The sequence below is a fragment of the Balaenoptera ricei genome, chromosome 5, assembly GCF_028023285.1.
Source record: "Balaenoptera ricei isolate mBalRic1 chromosome 5, mBalRic1.hap2, whole genome shotgun sequence".
Classification (NCBI taxonomy): Eukaryota; Metazoa; Chordata; class Mammalia; order Artiodactyla; family Balaenopteridae; genus Balaenoptera; species Balaenoptera ricei.
In genome coordinates, this window is record NC_082643.1 from 75,679,500 (window position 1) to 75,704,054 (window position 24,555).

At 36.0% G+C, this 24,555-nt stretch overlaps 1 protein-coding gene across 13 annotated transcripts in view; it reads right to left on the reverse strand.

The window, feature by feature from the left end:
* The window catches only part of GRXCR1 (glutaredoxin and cysteine rich domain containing 1), a 339,725-nt gene that overhangs the window by 299,697 nt on the left and 15,473 nt on the right, over positions 1-24,555 (reverse strand). For 3 of the 13 annotated variants that reach the window (XR_009503460.1, XR_009503456.1, XR_009503455.1), the window contains exon 3: positions 4,163-4,305. The exons of the other annotated variants lie outside the window; for them this stretch is intronic. The gene's annotated coding sequence lies outside the window, so the exon portion shown is untranslated. The remainder of the gene's footprint in view (positions 1-4,162; positions 4,306-24,555) is intronic. 13 annotated transcript variants of the gene reach the window in all.

Sequence of the window (24,555 nt, forward strand, 5' to 3'; positions counted from 1 at the left end):
TTCCAAGACTGAACCAGGAAGAAATAGAAAATATGAACAGACCAATCACAAGTAATGAAATTGAAACTGTGATTAAAAATCTTCCAACAAACAAAAGTCCAGGACCAGATGGCTTCACAGGTGAATTCTATCAAACATTTAGAGAAGAGCTAACACCCATCCTTCTCAAACTCTTCCAAAAAATTGCAGAGGAAGGAACACTCCCAAACTCATTCTATGAGGCCACCATCACCCTGATACCAAAACCAGACAAAGACACTACAAAAAAAGAAAATTACAGACCAATATCACTGATGAATATAGATGCAAAAATCCTCAACAAAATACTAGCAAACAGAATCCAACAACACATTAAAAGGATCATACACCACGATCAAGTGGGATTTATCCCAGGGATGCAAGGATTCTTCAATATACGCAAATCAATCAATGTGATACACCATATTAACAAATTGAAGAATAAAAACCATATGATCATCTCAATAGATGCAGAAAAAGCTTTTGACAAAATTCAACACCCATTTCTGATAAAAACTCTCCAGAAAGTGGGCATAGAGGGAACCTACCTCAACATAATAAAGGCCATATATGACAAACCCACAGCAAACATCATTCTCAATGGTGAAAAACTGAAAGCATTTCCTCTAAGATCAGGAACGAGACAAGGATGTCCACTCTCACCACTATTATTCAACATAGTTTTGGAAGTCCTAGCCACGGCAATCAGAGAAGAAAAAGAAATAAAAGGAATACAAATTGGAAGAGAAGAAATAAAACTGTCACTGTTTGCGGATGACATGATACTATACATAGAGAATCCTAAAACTGCCACCAGAAAACTGCTAGAGCTAATTAATGAATATGGTAAAGTTGCAGGATACAAAATTAATGCACAGAAATCTCTTGCATTCCTATACACTAATGATGAAAAATCTGAAAGAGAAATTATGGAAACACTCCCATTTACCATTGCAACAAAAAGAATAAAATACCTAGGAATAAACCTACCTAGGGAGACAAAAGACCTGTATGCAGAAAACTATAAGACACTGATGAAAGAAATTAAAGATGATACCAACAGATGGAGAGATATACCATGTTCTTGGATTGGAAGAATCAACATTGTGAAAATGAGTATACTACCCAAAGCAATCTACAGATTCAATGCAATCCCTATCAAATTACCAATGGCATTTTTTACGGAGCTAGAACAAATCATCTTAAAATTTGTATGGAGACACAAAAGACCCCGAATAGGCAAAGCAGTCTTGAGGCAAAAAAATGGAGCTGGAGGAATCAGACTCCCTGACTTCAGACCATACTACAAAGCTACAGTAATCAAGACAATATGGTACTGGCACAAAAACAGAAACATAGATCAATGGAACAAGATAGAAAGCCCAGAGATTAACCCACGCACCTATGGTCAACTAATCTATGACAAAGGAGGCAAAGATATACAATGGAGAAAAGACAGTCTCTTCAATAAGTGGTGCTGGGAAAACTGGACAGCTACATGTAAAAGAATGAAATTAGAATACTCCCTAACACCATACACAAAAATAAACTCAAAATGGATTAGAGACCTAAATATAAGACTGGACACTATAAAACTCTTAGAGGAAAACATAGGAAGAACACTCTTTGACATAAATCACAGCAAGATCTTTTTTGATCCACCTCCTAGAGTAATGGAAATAAAAACAAAAATAAACAAGTGGGACCTAATGAAACTTCAAAGCTTTTGCACAGCAAAGGAAACCATAAACAAGACGAAAAGACAACCTTCAGAATGGGAGAAAATATTTGCAAATGAATCAACGGACAAAGGATTAATCTCCAAAATATATAAACAGCTCATTCAGCTCAATATCAAAGAAACAAACACCCCAATCCAAAAATGGGCAGAAGACCTAAATAGACATTTCTCCAAAGAAGACATACAGACGGCCACGAAGCACATGAAAAGATGCTCAACATCACTAATTATTAGAGAAATGCAAATCAAAACTACAATGAGGTATCACCTCACTCCTGTTAGAATGGGCATCATCAGAAAATCTACAAACAACAAATGCTGGAGAGGGTGTGGTGAAAAGGGAACCCTCTTGCACTGTTGGTGGGAATGTAAATTGATACAGCCACTATGGAGAACAATATGGAGGTTCCTTAAAAAACTAAAAATAGAATTACCATATGACCCAGCAATCCCACTACTGGGCATATACCCAGAGAAAACCGTAATTCAAAAAGACACATGCACCCGAATGTTCATTGCAGCACTATTTACAATAGCCAGGTCATGGAAGCAACCTAAATGCCCATCAACAGACAAATGGATAAAGAAGATGTGGTACATATATACAATGGAATATTACTCAGCCATAAAAAGGAACGAAATTGAGTCATTTGTTGAGACGTGGATGGATCTAGAGACTGTCATACAGAGTGAAGTAAGTCAGAAAGAGAAAAACAAATATCGTATATTAATGCATGTATGCGGAACCTAGAAAAATGGTACAGATGAGCCAGTTTGCAGGGCAGAAGTTGAGACACAGATGTAGAGAATGGACATATGGACACCAAGGGGGGAAAACTGCGGTGGGGTGGGGATGGTGGTGTGCTGAATTGGGCGATTGGGATTGACATGTATACACTGATGTGTATAAAACTGATGCCTAATAAGAACCTGCAGTATAAAAAAACAAACAAAACAACTAATACTAAACTTTCATTGGGTTATTTGTATGGAAACATGTTAATATAAATGTTTCAGACATTACATGAAATTTCTAAAAATCTTATATTTGTATTTGTATGGAAATATGTATGGAAATATGTTAATATAAATGTTTCAGACATTACATGAAAAAATAAATAAATAAATAAATAAATAAATAAATAAATAAATGAATACTTGAATAAAAATATCTCAGATGTTATGCAAACATCTAGATTGATAGTTGCAGGAAGCCCTTAATTTTAATGTAAATTCTTTTGCAATAAAATACAATTTATTTTTTCACTTCAGAAAATAAAGTAAAAATAAATAAATAAATAAAAGACATGACAGCAAAATGCATTGCATGATTTATGTTGCATTTTGAATTTAAAAAAACATGTGATTTTTCTTTAATAATTGGAGAAATCTGAATATGGACCAAATAGTTGATAATATTACTGAACAAATGTTAAACTTATTTGGTGTCTAGTGGTATTGTAGTTATATAAGAGAAAGTTCCTGTCCTTGGAGATACACATTAAATTATTTAAAGGTGAACTGTTATAACATCTGCAACTTATTTCTAATAATTCAGGAAAATGTTTGATGTTTGATACACATGATTATATACACACAGAAAGAGAAAGAGAAAGCATATGTGGCAAGATGTTAACTGGTAATTCTAAATAAAGAAGATAGTGTTGCTTATTGGACTATTCTCAACTTTTATAGCATTGAAATTCAAAATAAATTGTGGAAGTAAAAGAGCTAAAGGGAAAAGGAGGGAAAGGTGGATAATATGGAAGCTCTTCAAGATAATTCCATGTAGAAGGTGGCTCCTATTATATCATTTAAATGTTATGTTAGAGGCAAAATAAATATATAGTGTGATATAATATGATGTAATATTATATATGATATATGGCATGATATATGACATGTCATGATATGACATATGATATACATGATATGGTAATCACCTCTGAAGAAAATATCCAGACACATTAACTAAAAGATTAAATTCAGTTAAGTTAAAAATATCTGGAAGCATACATAACTACAGCCATATAACAGTGAAGTTTAATCTCAATTTTACTATCTACTAGTTGTGTAATCTTGGGCATGATACTTAACATTAACTTGACATTTCCTGGATTTCCCTTCTGCAAAACAAAGATGACAGTACATAAGTCATATGGTTGCTTTGATAAATAAATGCTGTAATGCTGCAGGTGAGTGGGTCTCAGACTTCAGTTGCATCCCAGTCACCTGGAAGGTCTGTCATCACCCTCAGAGTGTCTAATTAATTAGGTTTGGGGTGGAGCCTGAGAGTGTGCATTTCCAATAAATTCCCATGTGATTCTGGTGCTGTTGGTCTGGGGACCACACTTTGAGAATTACCGCTATAGATATTCAAATTGAAAAATGTGCACCCCTTACCAGCAGCAATAGATAGAGAAATCTGTCCCTCTACTTCCCAGGGTGACATCTATTATCTTGAGTAGGCTCCTTCACCATCCCATGGTCACTTGCATTTTTTTCTTTAGCTGGAGATCCTCACCATTCCCATCTGTGTCTTGAGCCTGAACACACATAAGGGTCTCATTAGCCAAGAACTGAGCATAACACGTAAGCTGCACTTAGTTCCACTACAGTTTCTTTTTTGGAAACAGGTGTCATATGTAAAAAATACACATATTTCTTCTGGAATTAGTCTGCTACATCAATGCCTGTGTGTAGGGTGTTCAGAGTGAACTGTGTCCCCGTGGTACCTTCATGAGCATCTGGCATGAATCTCAGAGGCATTCTACCCAGCTGGATGTCTGCCCTGATTCCTAATTTTCATCTCTTTCCTCCTAGAAAAATAGTACAGCTCTGACCTTCAGCCTGATCATGTTGGATCCTTCTCACACCCCCACTCCCAGCATGACCTCAAGGATAGACAGAGAAATCAAATTTCTAGTACTGGACTGTGTGAACTAGAAAGCTCACTGCCGTAGACCTCATGTGCCCCAGCTCAGACCTCCTTTTCATGCCACTGTCCATATCAAGTTCAAGACTACTCTGCAATCTGACATGGGTTTTTGAACCTCAACCCCTCACGGATGCTTATAAGAGGAATAGTGTAATAGATTGTAAAGAGCATGGGTTCTGGAGACCCAAAGACTTAAGTTAGAATCCTAGCTGGATTACCAGCTAGGAAGCCCTTGACCAAATTACTTAAGGTCACTTGAGCCTCAGTTTGCTAATTTGTACGACGGGAATAACAATTTGATTCATAAGATTAAATGAGATAATGCATATGAAAACACTGAATTCAATGTCTGACTATAGTGAGTATGAGATACATTAGATTTTTTTAAAAAATCATAGTGATGATGAAGAGGATGATGACAACTGACAGAGGGAGGACAAGAAAGAAAAACATTCCTATTGGTGAAGTTAAATCTTTGGCTATCTTCTGGCCAGCTTCTGCCCCACATTTATCCCTCCACCTTAAACTCCCACCATGCCTTATATCTCATAGGACTTTAAAAATAAATTTAAAAATCTTTCCAATGGCTGTCCTAAATCCTAAGATCCAAGAATGGTCATTCTCTTCTTCCCATGATAGACAGGACTTAAAGAGTTAATAGGGACAATTACTCTGCTTCGTGGAATTTCTTAATGGTGGAGAGGTTCCCAGGAACCCTCTTTTTTTTTTTTTTTTAATTATTTATTTATTTACTTATGGCTGTGTTGGGTCTTCGTTTCTGTGCGAGGGCTTTCTCTAGTTGCGGCAAGCGGGGGCCACTCTTCATCGCGGTGCGCGGGCCTCTCACTATCGTGGCCTCTCTTGTTGCGGAGCACAGGCTCCAGACGCACAGGCTCCAGTAGTTGTGGCTCACGGGCCTAGTCGCTCCGCGGCATGTGGGATCTTCCCAGACCAGGGCTCGAACCCGTGTCCCCTGCATTAGCAGGCAGATTCTCAACCACTGCGCCACCAGGGAAGCCCCCAGGAGCCCTCTCTTTATGTAGGGCTATGAGTCTGGAGGTTGGAAACATTGCCCCTAAGAAAGCCAGACCACACAGTGCTATTCTGCAATCTCATGAAATGGGCTCCTTAGTGACAGACACATGCAATAGATGAAAAAGCAATGGACCAGAAGTTAGAACAGCTGGATTTCAGTTGCAATCTCTCACCAGTAACTAGTTGTATGGCCCTGGACACTGTTTCGGAATATTTTCTCTCTTTCCTTGTGTGTAACATATATACTCACTCTGTAGGATCTCTTCTACCTTTCAAAAATTATGGTTATCTCTGTTTTAATTTTGGCCCTGGATTAGTCTTCCAACCTGGAAGAACCATAATTGACATATGGGTTTGTCAATTTCACAGTTCATTTCATGAAAGTCCTGACAGTCACCCAGTAGCTAGCATCAAGAACTACATCATAGGAACTTCCCTGGTGGTCCAGTGGTTACGACTTTGCCTTCCAATGCATGGGGTGCGGGTTCTAAGATCCCACATGCCTCGCGGCCAAAAAACCAAAACATAAAAAACAGAAGCAACATTGTAACAAATTCAGTAAAGACTTTAAAAAATGGTCCACATCAAAAAAAAAAGAAAATCTTTAGGAAAAAAAAAAAAGGACTACATCATAATTGTGATGCACCACCTTGAATAAAAAACAGAAGAAAATAACGCTGCATTCAAGTGAGATTTATGGAAAGGTAGTCCAAAATCTCATGGATATACACTTATTGTATCGACATTTCTGTAGCTCCATTTATGCCCTAAAGTACAAAAATAAATGCCTTTAACCTTTAAAAAAGCTATAATCAAGTAACAAAACAGGTTCCACAACATGATTTGATTTTTAAAGAACATACATAGAGTTATGCACACCAAAGTAATGGTGGTGTTTATCACTCAACGATAGTTACAGATTTTGTAAATTTTTTTCTTTTCTTTGATTATCAGTATTTTCTAATCTTCTACCATGTGCATTTATTTCTTTTGTAATAAAAAACAAAATGCAATATTCTGAATCCTGCTTCTCTATTTCACAGTGTTTTATAGTTTCTCTGCCTGAAAAGTAATTCAGAGTACTACACTTCTAACCTTTTTATGGATGAAAAGGAGAAAAAACCATTCATAGTTACCTAGCATGTTTTCCAAGCAGAACATTTTTTTCATTAAACTCTATCCCATCTTTAAGAACTCTCTTATTGAGGTATTTCCTTAAGCTATTGCCCTTAATTATGACTGTTTCTCATAAAGAAGCAAAAAGTGCTCAGCCTGACACACACACACACACACACACAAAGGGTTGCAGGTTTCAGAGCTCAGATTCACCTGCTCTTCCCAAAACCAGTTATAGAGGTTTTCACACTGGGACACCATAACAAACTGAAGGAGGCACAAAAGCAGAGTTGCCTACCTGGATCTGAATCCTACTCTAGGTTGAGTCATGACTCTGCTATTCTCAAGTTGTGTGACCTTGAGCCCTTTACTTCCCCTCTCACAGCCTCAGTTTTCTCATCGGCAAAATGAGTACACAACGTTGTCAGGACTGCGTGAGATCCTACTCGTAAAAAGGCACAGTCCAGTGCATGGAAAATAGTAATTACCTATAGGAGCATCTAATGGCTCAATAAATTTAACTACAATTAATTCTAAAATAAAACTTAAGCCTCCTCCCAAATAACTTCAGAAACTTAGCTTTTTTGGTCCAGTACAAAATACCACCCCATCCTCATCAGTTTTCTCCTATTTCTGAGAGGAAAAAATATAAAGTATATTTTAGGTAATTTTTCTGCTTCGATTTTATTATATCAAAACTCTACCTACACAATTTCTCAATTTTAAAATCTTTTAATGCTCAAATGAGCAATTTCTATTTCTTAATAAAAAGATTATTATTTCTCAGAAGTAGAATTAATATCTAATCAATCTAACTACACAAACAGAATTTTTTGAGGTGGAAGGAAATTCAGAAGTAGCAATGTCTTTTCTATTTAGACAGATGTCCGTTAATATAAACTTATGTTTATATAAGTTTAAAAAATATTTTGAATATTCACATATTCATACTCACTAGCTTTTAAGTTCCTAGCACTAAAACAAAAAGAAACTCTGTTAAATGTTATATTCAAAAGGGATGGTACAGTGTCTGTCAGTACATAAACTTAATCTTTCTTAAATTAATTAACAAACTATTTTGGTAGCAACTCAGTGGGGCAGTCTACTATAAAATGAGAGCAGAGGGATGTTGAAAGGACCATCCCCATTACCTTTAATGTTTCACTGATTTACTTATTAATCTATTGTTCTGTAAAGGCCTCTAATGGTTAATCTTGCTATTGCAATGTACTACCTCTGCCATGTGAGTAGGGAAAGCACTTGGCCCATCTTTAACTGTGGTTTATAATAATACCTACTTCATAGAGACATTGTGAGGATTAGATGAGACAAATGTATAAATCATTAGCAGAATGTGAATATAAGTGCTTATTAAATGTTATGCAATATTATTATCATTATTTTTTTTATTACTGAGAAAATATGAGCATTGGAGAAGTTAACTTCTCAAGGTTTCTTTAAAGAAGACTATTTGAAAGAGATTAAGTTCCCATGAGAATAGCAATATGTCCTGGTCTATTTTCAAAGTTCATTCCTTGATAAATTAATTCCTCTTGCTACTCCCTTGGGCCAGCTTAGGAGAAAACCTCTTCAATTCCCTACTTCATGGGGTGATTTTACCCCATGAAATTGACATTCACCTGGTTGAACTCAGCCCTTCACAACCAGTAATTAGGATTTTTTTTCCTTAACTATAAAACCATTTAAAAATATGAGTACAAAATACAATGTGACAGATACCTGTAAGTGTAACAATGCTAAAATACCAAGATTAAGCATACACTAATATTTTGCTTTCTTTACTTCAATTCTTTCACTTTCTTTTCTAAAAAATGAAATGTTACACCTACATCTCTACCCTCAATCTGCCATCTTCCTCAATCTGCCATCTTCCTCCCCAGCAGTAACCACTATCCTAATGCTGATGTGTATTATATTCATGATGTTCTTCTACTTCATTACATATGTAGCATCCATAAATAGTACTATTTTTAAATTCTACATAAATGAATTATACTTAAAGTATAATTTGCAACTTACTCTTTTTTATTCAGCATTGCATTTTTGAAATAAACCATACTTACTCTTGTAGATCTGGAACATTCATTACAAATCTTTGCATAGTAATTGTTTGAATAAACAATGGTTTATACATTTATGCACTGTTAAACGGATTCTTTCCCTTGTTACAAACCTGCTCAAAGACTCTCCCTGTGCACAAATGCCTGAGGTTTTCTAGGGTAAAGAAGTAATAAAATAGTAGGATGGACACCAGGTGCAAATTCACCTCTACAAAGTACTCACAAATTGCTCTCCAAAGTCAGCAAACCAATTTACACTCCAACCAACATGTATGTGGTTTCATCTTCCCCCACATCCTCATGAATGCTTGGTACTGTTATATGTATTGAATTTTTCTGATTTGTCATTGATATTATTTTCACATCTGCCTGAATTATTTGCCAATCCAATCATTTGCCAGGAATCTTGTAATGTCATTTTCTGAAAAAAGTCTTTGTAATATCAGGAGACAGAGCAAATGGATGCATGAGTCTAACAATTCAATCATTCATGAAGGATATTTTCTTAAATAAAAAGACAAAATCAGTGAAGGGGATGAGTCAACATCTGAAAATATAAATATGAATCAAAAATCATGTTCTTCTTATAAGGCAGCTGGAGGTAAGCCAACAAAAGAAATCCTAAAGTTCAACTCCTGCTTGAAGTTTAGGGTCATTTAGACTGTATTCATTCCTTAAGAAACCACAAAAGCTGCAATTTCCTCTTTGTATCTTTCAGAAGCAGGGTAGAAATAAAGTCCTCATAGAAATTAATAAATATTGCTGTGAGATCTCATATTCCACTTAGCTGGCAGATGAAGATTGGTTCAATAATTTATATATCAGTTGAGGATAAACTAATGAGCTCTGTGTATGAGGTTGCGTTTACATAAACGGAATTGAATCCAACTCTTTCATGTTACAAATGTGCTTGCTACTGGGTCTTCATAAAAATAAAAACCACAGTGGTCCTAGGAACATGAATGCCAATATTTTTATACAAAGTAATATTAAACACAATAATAATCTACTACACATTCCTACCTACCAATATTGTACCCATTTCCAGATAAAATTATGAAGAAAAATCCTCGCCTTGATAAATGTAATTTTTAAGATTTAAAAAAAATTTTAGTTGTTGTTTCTGTCATTCTTGTTTGCTTTTGTTATTCTATTCTCGTTTATACTGCCTACCATTGAAAAATGATAATACTCAGCTATGTAAACTGTCTTTCATTATGGTCTAATCATTGGGATGTATTCTAGGTAATCTTACATAAAAAAACATTCAAACACCTAGAAATAATATCTATACAGATCCAAATGAAAATAAAGCTGATGCTTGGTACTGGCACATTACATTCTAAGGCAGCCATAAAGGTGCTTTGATCTGGATCTCAACAAGACTCTCTGTAAAATATTTAAAATAATTTCCTAGCGTTAATGTTAATTTCATATTAGATAAAAATATATTGCATGCTCTTTCATTTTCATGACTTATTTCTAAGAGGGAGTAGGAGAAAGACTGCTTTGATTTAAAGACCTTTTGAAATTGACAATGCTTGATCACTGGATATTCAATAGAGGCAATGATTCAACTAAATTTATATTTGTAAGTGTAATCATTTACTAAGATGATTTTAACAAGCCAAAATATGCATATTATTAATAAAACAATGCAGCGATTTTAGATATTTTAGATATTCATTTTAAAAACAATTTTGGCTATTGTAAATAGTGCTGCAATGAACACTGGGGTGCATGTATCTTTTGGAATTATGGTTTTCTCCGGCAGAGACATGGATGGACCTAGGGACTGTCATAGAGAGTGAACTAACTCAGAAAGAGAAAAACAAATATCGTATATTAACACATATATGTGGAATCTAGAAAAATGGTACAGATGAACCTACTTGCAAAGCAGAAATAGAGACACAGACGTACAGAACAAACGTATGGACACCAAGGAGGGAAAGGGGGGGTGGGATGAAATGGGGGATTGGGATTGACATATATACACCACTATGTATAAAATAGATAACTAGTGAGAACCTACTGTATAGCACAGGGAACTCTACTCGGTGCTCTGTGGTGACCTAGATGGGAAGGAAATCCGGGAGGGAGGGGATATATGTATACGTATAGCTGATTCACTCTGCTGTACAAAAGGAACTGACACAACATGGTAAAGCAACTATATTCCAATAAAAAATAAATAAATAAAAACAATTTTATAGTTATAGTTTTCTTGAAATGCTATTTATGAAAATACACAAAAACAAAACTGCTATAAGTTTGTTGTAAAGGAAATTGTATAACTAGTAAAAGATAATAGAATCAACAGCATAGATTATATTCCTGGGTGTGTGCAGCTCACATAATACTAAACAGCACGGAGCACTTCATAGCACTATTGAGCATATTCTGTGTTTAAAGAAAGAAAATAAGTAAATACAAAAATTTTCCATAGTTTTATATTTTATTCTATGCTCAAATCTTTTTAAAAAACAAAACCATTCAATGGACTTCTAAATTCCTTCTTGCATCCCTGGGATAAACTCCATTTGGTTGTGGAATGTAATTCTTTTCATATATTGAAGAATTCTATTTATCAATATTTTGTTAAGGATTTTGATTTCTGCATCTATATTCATGAGAAACATTGTCTATGGTTTTCTTTTTTTTTTGTACTGTCTTTGTCTGGTTTTGGTATCAGGGTAAAACAAGCTTCATGAAATAAATTAAGAAGGGTTCCCTCTCTTCTTCTTTCTAGAAGAGATGTTGTAGAATTAGTATTAATTCTTTAAGTGGTTAGTAGGATTCTCTAGTGAAACAATCTGGACTTGGAGACTTCTTTTGAGGGAGTTTATTTTTTTTATTACAAATTCAATTTATTTAGTATTCATGGGGCTATTCAAATTATTTATTTCATATTGGGTGAGATGCAATAGTTTGTTTTTTTTGAGGAATTTGTTCAGTTCATTTAAATTGTCAAATTTCTGTGTATAGAACTGTTTGCAGTATTCCCTTATCATCATTTTGATGTCTGCATTGTTTTTAGAGATATCCCCTTTTCTTCCTGATATTGGTGATTCATGCCCTTTCTCTTTTTGCCTCACACAGTCTTCCTAGAGGGGTTGTCAACTTTATGGATGTTTTTCATAGTTCCAGCTCTTTGTTTCATTGATTTTCTTTATTCTCTATTTTCACTTTCTTTTATTTCTGCTTTTATCTTTATTATTTTCTTCCTTCTGTTTGGTTTGGGTTTATTTTGCTCTTCCTTTTTCTAGGTTCTTGAGGTGAGAGCTTTAGACTATTGATTTGAGAATTTTCCTCTTTTCAAATATACGTGTTGAGTGCTATAAACTTCCTTTTAAGTGCTTTAGGAATGTCCCACAAACTTTAATATGGTACATTTTTATTCAGTTCAATGCATTTTTTTCATTTCCTTTCAGACTTCCTCTATGAATATTTAGAATATGGTGTTTATTTATAGTGTGCTGTTTAGTTTCCAAGTGTTTTGATATTTTCTTGTGCAAATTTCTTCTTCTTTTAAGGATACCAATCATATTGAATTTAGGGTCCATTCTAAGATAGTATAATCTTGTCTTAATTTAATTACATCCACAAAGACCCTATTTCCAAATAAGGTTATATTCACAGGTTCCAGGGATTAGGACCTGGATACCTTCGGGAGCCATTATTCAACCTACTACACAGACTTTAACTCTGGAACAAAGTTTTGAGCAAAGAATCATCCCCTTTTTTTAATGAATCACAAACTAAGAAAACACATAACACCTTTTACTCACAATTCTACACAGGATTATGATGTGTGGAACTAGAGATGAGGGGCAATGAATTGGTAACTGGCAAAGAACTGATTCTAACTATTGAATATAAAGTGTTTTCTTCAGTAAATTTGAGGATAAATTCCAGATAACACAATTGTCATTAGTTTTCTTTTATAGCAAGATCAAATTTTGTAGTGATATATTTACCTGAGTAATTATTATTTTGAAGTACATCCTTCTCACTACAGATTAACCTTGAGCGTAGGGATCTTGCCCTGCACTGCTGAATCCTCAGTAGTTAGCTTCACGCCTAATACAGATTAGATATTCAATAAATATGTGTTCGATAGATTGAATACATGAAAGCATACAATGTGAAGACAGTATTTGCATGAATTCTTTTTATAAGACCAATGATGAAATTCTCAGCCAAGAATGACTATGGCAATGCTTTTATCTTGGTCCTAGTCCACATCTTCTGCTCTTTTTATCTAACTGTCCACTTCTGTGGTGGACACTCAAATCCATGATGGGCTAGCCTTTTCTGATATAAATGCTGATATGTGCAGGGTACTTCAAATCTTTTTGTATGAAAGTCCCCAAGAATTCAGTCCAAAAAATAGGAAAAATTTCTTCATCAATTACAGAGTTGTCATGTTCTGTATTTTTTATTTTCTGTATTTTTCGTTTTGAGAAATTTTGAAAACACAAAAATAGAGTGACTGAGATAGCAAATATCCCTATTCCAGCTATTCATAACTGATTCCAGTCTTGTAAAAAAGAAATCAATCTAGATATAACTGAAGTCTAACTCTCTACCCTACTCTGTGTCCTCATCATCATGACTTTGGGCTGGGTACTTTCAGTTCTTTCTAAATATACGTTTACATTTAGACCTTCCATGCATCTTTATTCTTTCTTATACAGTTTGAGTAGAGAAATAGTTTAATTTTTAAATGTGGATAGCCAATTGTCCCTACAGTGTTTATCCTTCACTCATTAATTTGCAACCTTTTTTTAAAATAAAAATTTCCATTTTATGTCGGTGTCTCTTGAATTCTCTTTTCTATTCCACCTTCCTTCTAGTTTACCTCTAGTTAACAGCACACTGTTTTAATTACTACAGTTTTATAATGAGAATTGATACCTGGTAAGGCAATTCTCCAATCTTGTTCTTTGTCTTGGTTATTCTTGGATCTTGATTCTTCCATATAAATTTTGGATCAACATCAAATTTCATGGCAAAAAAAAACCTAATTGGTATTTTGCCTGGAAATGAATTTATTTATAATTTGACTTAATATAATTTGATGTACATCATTATGTTATGGGATTCCTTGAATCTATGAACATGGCACCTCTCCACTTTCAGGCATTATATTTAACATATATAAAATAATTAATATAAAATATTTTTTAATGTTTTATAATTTTCTCCATAAAGATTTTTAACAGACCCCACCCATCTCTTGCAAGGATTGAAAATTGTTTTTATTTTTCTAAATAACTATTGGAATAATATTAGCTAATGCTTATTGCATGCTTATTAGACCAGACACTGTTCTAAATGACTTTACCTATTTTAACTAATTCAATCCTCATAACAACTTTGAGATAAATAATATTATTAGCTCCCGTTTTATAGGTGGGGAAACTGAGGCACAGAGAGACTAAGTATCTTGCCCCAAGTTACAAATTTAGTCATCTAGTAAGTGGCAGACCTGGAATTTGAGCCCAGGATTCATATATAGATTACAGGCATCATAATGACTGGCATTAGGGTTGCCACGAAGCATAATGCCTGGCAGAGGTCTTAAGGAGAACTGAATATTTAGAGTAACTATGGCTCTAGTAGGGGCAAGTAAGAGATCCATTTCTTGTCCAAATACTACGACAAAATCAAATTTGATCTGTGTTTTCAGTGTTATTGGTTAAAATTTCAAGCTCATATTAAAATTTTTATAAATAAAATTATAAAATGTGAAGCAATAAACAGGTAAATACCCCTTTAAGAGTTGTGTTGGTCTCGAATATAAAATCATTTTGTAGCTACCTGGCCAAATAACAAGAACTGAAGAATAAGAAAATGTTTTTCGAAAAGGAGAATCATTCTTAAATTCCATAGCTATATACTAATGGGAAAGGGCACAACTTACACTAACCATGCCAATGCAGACCTTTAAGGAAATTATACAGGCTGCTACCAAGAACCACTAACAATGGGGGAAAAAAGATATTCTTTTTATTAGTCAAAAAGTAATTATTGTTAATTCTACCTTGAGTGATAGCTGGACTCAAAAACATCGATCTTTTCAAGTGGATGTCTCCAAAAAAACACATACAATTTATTATCATCTGTTTTGTAATTTTGCTTAGATAGGCCTACCTGATTTATTCATGATATATTTACCTAGTTCTACTCACTTGTAAATATCTTTTTAAAAATTATCTTCTAATCATAAAAGTCAGGCATCCTTCTTTGTGTTCTTCTGAACCCAGATGTCATGGTTCTGAGGTTGCCAGACTCTTCAGTCATCCTTACAAACCACTAAAGCTCGTGAGCTCCTGCTGGGAACAAATCTCAGGTGCTGAGATCAAATTTCTCAGCAAGGCTCTGCAAAACTTAATTAAGAATCACCTCAAGTCTTGGGCTTCCCTGGTGGCGAAGTGGTTGAGAATCTGCATGCCAATGCAGGGGACACGGGTTCGAGCCCTGGTCTGGGAAGATCCCACATGCTGCGGAGCAACTAGGCCCATGAGCCACAACTACTGAGCCTGCGTGTCTGGAGCTTGTGCTCCGCAACAAGAGAGGCCGCGACAGTGAGAGGTCCGCGCACCACAATTAAGAGTGGCCCCCACTCGCCGCAACTAGAGAAAGCCCTCGCAAAGAAACGAAGACCCAACACAGCCAAATTAATTAATTAATTAATTAATTAATTATTTTTTTTAAAAAAAGAATCACCTCAAGTCTTCACCTAAAAAATAAACCACTGCTAGGAAGTCACACCATCTCACTCTCTTCTCATTCTTTGCAGCCTCTCATTTTTCATATATTTGTATTAATGTACCTGCCTTAGAAAAGAATTATTCTCCAAGAAGCTTAAGTTACTCAAAAAGTAAAGTGAAAGTAAATCTTCTGTACAGGCAATTTTGTAGCATATCTTTAATAATGACTTCTAAAACAAAATACCTCCTCTAACTGTAGTTTTATCTCTCTTAGATGGGATTTCATCATCCTGCACTATTCTATAGATTATATGACAACATTTATTTCCCAATTAAATTAACTTGTTCAAATAAAAGTGAGTTTTTGTTCCCTCATGTCACGTTACCAGAATATTCCATATCTCTCTAAGGAACACTCCTCAGTGGTTCACGAATCCATGAAAATGACTCAGGCCAAGGAGGCCAGCCATATTTTGGCAACGGTCAGTTGCTACCCCAGCAACTGCACTTCTTCCTCCTAACAGAACTTGATTTTATTAGATGTCCTCCACGTAGCCACTTTTTAAAAGGGAATACAGAACCTATCGCCCTTCCCAGCATGGGTGTTTTATCACTCTAGGCAAAGGTTTGGTTTGGTGTGGGCATGTGACCCAATTCAATCCAATGAGACATGAGGAGAAGTCTGCTGAGACTTTGGAGGAATATTTTCCTTCTCTTAAAAAGAGACACGATAGCCTCATCCACCAGAGGGCAGACAGCAGAAGCAAGAAGAACTACATTCCTGAAGCCTGTGGAACAAAAACCACATTCACAGAAAGATAGACAAGATGAAAATACAAAGGGCTATGTACCAGATGAGGGAGCAAGATAAAACCCCAGAAAAACAACTAAATGAAGTGGAGATAGGCAACCTTCCAGAAAAAGAATTCAGAATAATGATAGTGAAGATGATCCAGGACTTAGTAAAAAGAATGGAGGCAAAGATTGAGAAGATGCAAGACATGTTTAACAAAGACCTACAAGAATTAAAGAACAAACAGAGATGAACAATACAATAACCAAAATGAAAAATACAACAGAAGGAATCAACAGCAGAATAACTGAGGCAGAAGAACAGATAGGTGACTTGGAAGACAGAATAGTGGAACTCACTGCTGTGGAACAGAATAAAGAAAAAAGAATGAAAAGAAATGAAAACAGTGTAAGAGACCTCTGGGACAACATTAAATGCAACAACATTCGCATTATAGGGGTTCCAGAAGGAGAAGAGAGAGAGAAAGGACCAGAGAAAATATTTGAAGAGATTATAGTCGAGAACTTCCCTAACATGGGAAAGGAAACAGCCACCCAAGTCCAGGAAGTGCAGAGAGTCCCATACAGGATAAACCCAAGGAGAAACATGCCGAGACACATAGTAATCAAACTGGCAAAAAATAAAAACAAAGAAAAATTATTGAAAGCAACAAGGGAAAAAAGACAAATAACATACAAGGGAACTTCCATAAGGTTAACAGCTGATTTCTCAGCAGAAACTCTACAAGCCAGAAAGGAGTGGCATGACATATTTAAAGTGATGAAAGGGAAGAACCTACAACCAAGATTACTCTACCTGTCAAGGATCTCATTCAGATTCCATGGAGAAATGAAAAGGTTTATAAACAAGCAAAAGCTAAGAGAATTCAGCACCACCAAACCAGCTTTACAACAAACGCTAAAGGAACTTCTCTAAGTGGGAAACACAAGAGAAGAAAAAGACCTACAAAAACAAACCCAAAACAATTAAGAAAATGGTAACAGGAACACACATATCAATAATTACCTTAAACGTGAATGGATTAAATGCTCCAACCAAAAGACACAGGCTCGCTGAATGGATACAAAAACAAGACCCATATATATGCAAGACCCATATATATATAAACAAGACCCATATATATATATGACAGAGACAGTAGTCTCTGTCTACAAGAGACCCACTTCAGACCTAGGGACACATACAGACTGAAAGTGAGGGGATGAAAAAAGATATTCCATGCAAATGGAAATCAAAAGAAAGCTGGAGTAGCAATACTCATATCAGATAAAATAGACTTTAAAATAAAGAAGGTTACAAGAGACAAGGAAGGACACTACATAATGATCAAGGGATCAATCCAAGAAAAAGATATAACAATTATAAATATATATGCACCCAACATAGGAGCACCTCAATACATAAGGCAACTGCTAACAGCTATAAAAGAGGAAATCGACAGTAACACAATAATAGTGGGGGACTTTAACACCTCACTTACACCAATGGACAGATCATCCAAAACGAAAATAAATAAGGAAACAGAAGCTTTAAATGAAACAACAGACCAGATAGATTTAATTGATATTTATAAGACATTCCATCCAAAAACAGCAGATTAGACTTTCTTCTCAAGTGCACAAGGAACATTCTCCAGGATAGATCACACCTGGAGTCACAAATGAAGCCTCAGTAAATTTAAGAAAATTGAAATCATATCAAGCATCTTTTCTGACCACAACGCTATGAGATTAGAAATGAGTTACAGGGGAAAAAACGTAAAAAACACAAACATGTGGAGGCTAAACAATACATTACTAAATAACCAAGAGATCGTTGAAGAAATCAAAAGAGGAAATCAAAGGATACCTAGAGATAAATGACAATGAAAACACGACAATCCAAAACCTATGGGATGCAGCAAAAGCATTTCTAAGAGGGAAGTTTACAGCAATAAAATCCTGCCTCAAGAAACAACATCTCAAATAAACAACCTAATGTTACACCTAAAAGAACTAGAGAAAGAAGAACAAACAAAACCCATAGTAGAAGGAAAGAAATCATAAAGATCAGAGCAGAAATAAATGAAATAGAAACAAAGAAAACAACAGCAAAGATCGATAAAACTAAAAGCTGGTTCTTTGAGAAGATAAACAAATTGATAAACCATTAGCCAGACTCATCACGAAAAAGAGGGAGAGGACTCAAATCATTAAAATTAGAAATGAAAAAGGAGAAGTTACAAAAGACACCGCAGAAATTCAAAGCATCCTAAGAGGCTACTACAAGCAACTCTACGCCAATAAAATGGACAACCAGGAAGAAATAGAAAACTCTTAGAAAGGTATAACCTTCCAAGGCTGAACCAGGAAGAAACAGAAAATATGAACAGATCAATCACAAGTAATGAAATTGAAACTATGATTAAAAATCTTCCAACAAACAAAAGTCCAGGACCAGATGGCTTCACAGGTGAATTCTATCAAACATTTACAGAAGAGCTAACACCCATCCTTCTCAAACTCTTCCAAAAAATTGCAGAAGAAGGAACACTCCCAAACTCATTCTATGAGGCCACCATCACCCTGATACCAAAACCAGACAAAGATACTACAAAAAAAGAAAATTACAGACCAATGTCACTCATGAATATAGATGCAAAAATCCTCAACAAAATACTAGCAAACAGAATCCAACAACACATTAAAAGGACCATACACCATGATCAAGTGAGGTTTATCCCAGGAATGCAAGGATTCTTCAATATACGCAAATCAATCAATGTGATACACCATATTAAAAAATGGAAGAAGAAAAACCGTATGATCATCTCAATAGATGCAGAAAAAGCTTTTGACAAAATTCAATACCCATTTATGATAAAAACTCTCCAGAAAGTGGGCATAGATGGAACCTACCTCAACATTATAAAGGTCACATATGACAAACCCACAGCAAACATCATTCTCAATGTTGAAAAACTGAAAGCATTCCTCTAAGATCAGGAACAAGACAAGGATGTCCACTCTCACCACTATTACTCAACATAGTTTTGGAAGTCCTAGCCACAGCAATCAGAGAACAAAAAGAAATAAAAGGAATACAAATTGGAAAAGAAGAAGTAAAACTGTCACTGTTTGCGGATGACATGATACTATACATAGAGAATCCTAAAGATGCCACCAGAAAACTACTAGACCTAATCAATGAATTTGGTAAAGCTGCAGGATACAAAATTAATGCATAGAAATCTATTGCATTCCTACATACTAATGATGAAAAATCTGAAAGAGAAATTAAGGAAACACTCCCATTTGCCACTACAACAAAAAGAATAAAATACCTAGGAATAAACCTACCTAGGGAGACAAAAGACCTGTATGCAGAAAACTATAAGACACTGATGAAAGAAATTAAAGATGATAACAACAGATGGAGAGATATACCATGTTCCTGGATTGGAAGAATCAATATTGTGAAAATGACTATATTACCCAAAGCAATCTACAGATTCAATGCAATCCCTACCAAATTACCAATGGCATTTTTTTTACAGAACTAGAACAAAAAATCTTAAAATTTGTATGGAGATACAGAAGACCCCGAATAGCCAAAGCAGTCTTGAGGGAAAAAAACGGAGCTGGAGGAATCAGGCTCCCTGACTTCAGGCTATACTACAAAGCTACAGTAATCAAGACAATACGGTACTGGCACAAAAACAGAGATATAGATCAATGGAACAGGATAGAAAGCCCAGAGATAAACCCACGCACCTATGGTCAACTAATCTATGACAAAGGAGGCAAGGATATACAATGGAGAAAAGACAGTCTCTTCAATAAGTGGTGCTGGGAAAACCAGGCAGCTACATGTAAAAGAATGAAATTAGAACACTCCCTAACACCATACACAAAAATAATCTCAAAATGGATTAGAGACCTAAATATAAGAGCAGACACTATAAAATTCTTAGATGAAAACATAGGAAGAACACTCTTTGACATAAATCACAGCAAGATCTTTTTTGACCCACCTCCTAGAGTAATGGAAATAAAAACAAAAATAAGCAAATGGGACCTAATGAAACCTAAAAGCTTTTACAAAGCAAAGGAAACTACAAACAAGACGAAAAGACAACCCTCAGAATGGGAGAAAATATTTGCAAACGAATCAACGGACAAAGGATTAATCTCCAAAGTATATAAACAGCTCATGCAGCTCAATATTAAAGAAACAAACAACCCAATCCAAAAATGGGCAGAAGACATAAATAGACATTTCTCCAAAGAAGACATACAGATGGCCAAGAAGCAGATGAAAAGCTGCTCAACAGCACTATTAGAGAAATGCAAATCAAAACTACAATGAGGTATCATCTCACACCAGTTAGAATGGGTATCATCAGAAAATCTACAAACAACAAATGCTGGAGAGGGTGTGGAGAAAAGGGAACCCTCTTGCACTGTTGGTGGGAATGTAAATTGATACAGCCACTATGGAGAACAATAGGGAGGTTCCTTAAAAAACTAAACATAGAATTACCATATGACCCTGCAATCCCACTACTGGGCATACACCAAGAAAAAACCACAATTGAAAAAAACACACACACCCCAGTGTTCACTGCAGCACTATTTACAATAGCCATGTCATGGAAGCAACTTAAATGCCCATCAACAGACGAATGCATAAAGATGTGGTACATATATACAATGGAATATTACTCAGCCATAAAAAGGAACGAAATTGGGTCATTTGTAGAGATGTGGATGAATTTAGAGACTGTCATACGGAGTGAAGTAAGTCAGAAAGAGAAAAACAAATATCGTATATTAACGCATATATGTGGCACCTGTAAAATGGTACAGATGAACAGGTTTGCAGGGCAGAAATTGAGACACAGATGCAGAGAACAAACGTATGGACACTAAGGGGGGAAAGCAGCAGGGGGTGGTGGTGGTGGTGTGATGAATTGGGAGATTGGGATTGACATGTATACACTGATGTGTATAAAATTGATGACTAATAAGAACCTGCTGTATAAAAAAATAAATAAAATTCAAAAAAAAAAAAGAGAGACCCAAGGGACTTCCTTGGTGGCGAAGTGGTTAAGAATCCGCCTGCCAGTACAGGGGACACAGGTTCGAGCCCTGGTCCAGGAAGATCCCACATGCCATGGAGCAACTGACCCCGCACGCCACAACTACTGAGCTTGCGCTCTAGAGCCCGTCAGCCAAAATGACTGAGCCTGTGTGCTGCAACTACTGAAGCCTGCAAGCCTAGAGCCCGTGCTCTGAAACAAGAGAAGCCACCACAGTGAGAAGCCCGTGCACTACAATGAAGAGTAGACCTCGTTCGCCACAACTAGAGAAAGCCCACGCACAGCAACGAAGACCCAACACAGTCAAAAAGAAAAAAAGAGAGAGAGAGAGAGACCCACGATAGACATTAATATGAGCGTATGTGATGTCTGGCACTGTTGCAGTCATCAAGCAACCATGAGGTAATCTGCTGTAGTGCAGGGAATGGAAAAATAGAAAGAGGGCAAGAATTGCAGTTTCTGATGACTTTGTTGAGCCACTAAAATAACTAATTGTAGAATAGTCCTACTTTACAGAATTCTGATAATATAAGAGGATCAGCTAAGGAATGTATTCAGTTAAAAGTTAACAGAAACCCCAATACAGGGGTTTAAACTAATAAATGTTTATTTTTCTCTTTCAACATTAAGTCCAGAGGTAGGTACAGAGTAGGGATAGAAGATGAGTGACATACAGTAATACAGAAAGGGTGTATGTTTAAAGTATTGAGCAATACAGAAATAAAAGTATGGGTTTATAATAGGAAACCAGGAGGAAATATGAATTAGCCAGACCACAAAGTTTGGTCTAGAACGATGACTTGAGCTATGTTTAAGGTTATGTTTACTTCAATTTACCACGAACAGCCAAAACAGCAATGCAAAAGATAAATATGAGATCAAGGGAACAAGTGAGCCAACATAGCTCCTCATGACCTGGTTTCTCATAGAAGTACGCCCAAAGTTATCTATGCTTTAATAGAGTGAGGAATCACATTGGAAGAAGCCACAGTTGTGAGCTTTCTGTCTCTTACACTGTTAAGCTATAGAGGAACAGCTCAGGAATCAAGAATCTAGATATTCTGTTATTGTAAGAGGAAAAAAAAAAAAAGTTTTACCAAGAAAAAAATCTTGCTAGACCTAATTCTGTGATGATTCCATGGCTGACACAGGATTTTAGAACTATATTGATAAAAGACAGGACTAGATATGGAGAAACAGATGCAAAACACCAGATCCTTGGAATGAGATTCCTGTGTTAAGGAGTCTAAAAAGCCAAGCCAGGGTGTGTTAGATTTTTGCTATGCTCTGTTATAGAATAATCTCTGATGCTGTGAAGCCCTCAACATCGAAAAGCAGAGCAAGTGGCATGTGATGGAGATTTTAAATCCATTAAGCTTAGTCACTCAAAACTTTTCCTACATTAAAACATAAAGAAGCAACATGCAAGGAAGTAAGTCAAGCTCCTAGCAGAGTTAAAGAACCAAATGCACCAGGGAACTGAGCAGCAACTGAAAGAAACTTCCAAAGGGCAGCTGCTGCCCATAAAATCCACAAATTCAATACCATAAGATGTGAGTCACAGAGGACTTTAAAAACAGCTGAATGTGTGTGTAACAGAATTTGAAAGCAAAAGAACACACTGATAGCTTCAAGGGGCAACTGATGGTAAAAAGACAGTTTTTTAAAGAATGGTATTGAAAATAGCCTGGCGTCATTTAGTGTAGGCTAGCAGTTCTCAAAGTGCGATTGATCTCTGGACCAGCAGCATCAACGTCACCTAGCAACTTAATACACCAATTCTCAGCCTCTGAGGTGGAAGCCAGCAGTCTAGCCAGTGTCAGGGTGATTCTAACACACACCCAAGTTTAATAAACACTGGTGTGAGGACAAGAAGTCCTAGCCGCCAGTCGGTGTGGTGAGGTGACCAAGGGCACCAGCTCTGGAGTCACACAGCCCTGAGTCTGCATCTCAAATCGTCTGCTTCTAGATGCATGAAGTTCGGCAAGTACTTAAATCCTCCAAACCTATTTACAAATATACCTATCTTAGAGGTTCATTGTAGGAATTACCAGTAACACTCATGAAACCTGCTCAGTAAACAATATTAACTATTATTTCATCATCAACATCTTCACAGCACTGTCTGAAGGCATGACTATACTACTTCTCTGTGTGCAAACGCACTGAGATACTCGATGTTCAATATATTCTGTAAAACAAACAGTAAGTGAGTACCATTTTGTAGCAATATTTGTATACAAATAGTTGAATTAATAATAATAGTAACAACTCTTCTATGATTTAACTTATTTGGCATTGTTCTAAGGGCTTTACATACATTAACCCGCTTAATCCTGTTTAATCCTCACAAAAACTCTGTAAGATAGAGCCTATTATTACCCCCACTTTACAGATAAGGAAACTGAGGTAAGAGGGGTTAAGTGCAGTGCCCAAAGTTACAAAGCTAGAAAGTGGCAGAGTCAGCATTTAAATACAGACAATCTGTCTCAGAGTCTTAGAGTCTGTGTGCTTAACCACTACACTATACCACTTCCCTAAGTTAAAAACAAATTTTGATGTTTAGAGCAGAAGTTTCAGATGTCTAGAAAAATACACTTACATGAAATATCTCGTTCTCCAAGGGATCGGAAAAATGAAACTTCCTATTCTTATTTCTGCTACCTGCTCTGTAAGCATCTCTTCTGTACGCATTAAAGGCACTCAACTGATTCCACAGACAAGCTGGTGGCTTAAAAAGTGGGATGGCTGTCCCTCTAAAATGGTAGGAAGAAATAAGACGCAGGAAGAGTTAGTGAGAAATGCACTTAGTGGGAAAATTCATTGAGTTCCCCAGCCTCTAATGTTCTCAGTGCAAGGGCATTCCAGGAAAACAGAACAAACTATTACCCTCTGGCAGCAACAGTATCTCTGCTATGTCTGAGTCAGATGCTCAGACGGTTGAATGTACTCCGAGGAAATAAGAGAACAGAGCTCAAGGGGAACAGGCTGCTTTGCTCTGAGTTGCTCTCTG